This window comes from Apodemus sylvaticus, chromosome 19 (genome assembly GCF_947179515.1).
Source record: "Apodemus sylvaticus chromosome 19, mApoSyl1.1, whole genome shotgun sequence".
NCBI classification, from domain to species: domain Eukaryota; kingdom Metazoa; phylum Chordata; class Mammalia; order Rodentia; family Muridae; genus Apodemus; species Apodemus sylvaticus.
Genome location: NC_067490.1, coordinates 56,708,324 through 56,710,332, shown reverse-complemented (window position 1 = coordinate 56,710,332; position 2,009 = coordinate 56,708,324). Strand labels below are relative to the sequence as shown.

Sequence of the window (2,009 nt, the reverse complement as noted above, 5' to 3'; positions counted from 1 at the left end):
AAATCATTTGAAATGTAAATAAATTATATCGAATAAAAAAAATTCTAAAGTCAAAAAAAAAAAAAAAAAAAAAAAAAAAAGAATCCAGAAATACACAATGGAAAAAAGAAAGCACTTTCAGCATGGAGAAGAGTGCAAATACATCCATATTTATCACCCTGCACAAAACACAAGTCCAAATGGATCAAAGACCTCATCTTAAAACCAGACACACAACACAACTAAAGAGAAAGATGGGGGTCACAGATCACGCATGCGCCACAGTGCCAGCACGCTCCGGGGATAAAGCAGGGCCAGAGCTGTTGGCTGTGGTGGTTCCCCTCGCACTACCGCTGCCCCCACCATCGGCTACCATCCAGCAGGAGTTTGAGGAACTGGATACTCAGTGGCGATGGCAGCCGTTATACTTGGAAATTCAAAATGAATCCCATGGCTATCCTCATAGAGTGGCCAAGTTTCCAGAAAACAGAAATCGAAACAGATACAGAGATGTAAGCCCATGGCACACTTCCTAACACATGCTGTCACTTCTGGCTCACGGTGTGGCAGCAAAAGACCAAAGCAGTTTCCATTCTAAACTGTACTGTAGAAAAAGAATCGGTTAAATGTGCCCAGTACTGGCCAACGGATGATCGAGAGATGATGTTTAAGGAAACAGTATTCAGTGTGAAGCTCTTATCTGAATATGTAAAATCATGTTATACAGTACATCTACTACAGTTAGAAAATATCAATAGTGGTGAAACCAGAACCATATCTCACTTTCATTTTACCACCTGGCCAGATTTTGGAGTTCCGGAGTCACCAGCTTCATTCCTAAATTTCTTGTTTAGAGAATCTGGTTCCTTGAGCTCCGACCACAGCCCTGCAGTGATCCATTGCAGTGCGGGCATCCGGCATTCTGGCACCTTCTCCCTCGTGGACACCTGCCTTGTTCTGATGGAAAAAGGAGAGGATGTTAATGTGGAACAATTATGACTGAACATGAGAAAGTATCGAATGGGACTTATTCAGACACCAGACCAGCTCAGATTCTCCTACATGGCCATAATAGAAGGAGCAAAGTACACAAAAGGAGATTCAAATATACAGAACTGGTGGAAAGAACTTTCTAAAGAAGATTATCTTCTATTTGTGACCATTCACAAAACAGAACAATGACTAAGAAATACAATGAGAAGAGAATACGTTCAGAAGATGAAAAGTTAACAGGACTTCCTTCTAACGTGCAAGATACTGTGGAAGAGAGCAGTGAGAACATTCTACGGAAATGCATGCGAGAGAATAGATAGAAAGGCTATGATGGCTCAGAAGGTGCAGCAGATGAAACAGAGGCTAAATGAAACTGAACGAAAAAGAAAAAGGTAAGCCGGGTGGTGGTGGTGCACGCCTGTAATCCCAGCACTCTGGGAGGCAGAGGCAGGCAGATTTCTTGAGTTTGAGGCCAGCCTGGTCTACAGAATGAGTTCCAGCCAGGGTTATACAGAGAAACGCTGTCTCGAATAAAACCAAATCCAAAAAAACCAAACCAAAAAAAAAAAAAAAAAAAAAGGTGGCTATTGGCAACCTATTCTCACTAAAATGGGGTTTGTGTCAGTCATTTTGGTTGGCGCTTTGGTTGGCTGGGCACTGCTTTTTCAATAAAATGTTCTATAAATTAAGTTTTACCCAGCACCTTTCTGCACTAGTAGCTGACAGTGGTGCATTAATTTCAAGGGTTTGTTAGTAGATGCCTCATACCCCAGAAACATTGTGGTAGAGTAGACATCAACCAGATAAGGGGTATTCACACTCACAAGCCCAGCATCTCAGGACTCAGCACTGCAGGCTCCTCTGAGACCCAAACTGTCAATGGCTCAAAATAAAGACAAGCATGCTTGTTGAAAACTGTTACATCTTACAGCTGTGTTCACACCAGTATATTGAGAAATCCTTTATTACAAGGATTGGCTTTTGGAGGTCTTGTGGATTTTAACCAGCACTTGATATAAGCAATAAACATTGTGGGT

General features: G+C 41.8%; 1 pseudogene; it reads left to right on the top strand.

Annotated features, from left to right (window-relative positions):
• The first annotated feature begins 233 nt into the window (after positions 1-233).
• On the top strand, positions 234-1,644 carry LOC127669239 (tyrosine-protein phosphatase non-receptor type 2-like; annotated as a pseudogene).
• Positions 1,645-2,009: the final 365 nt, after the last annotated feature.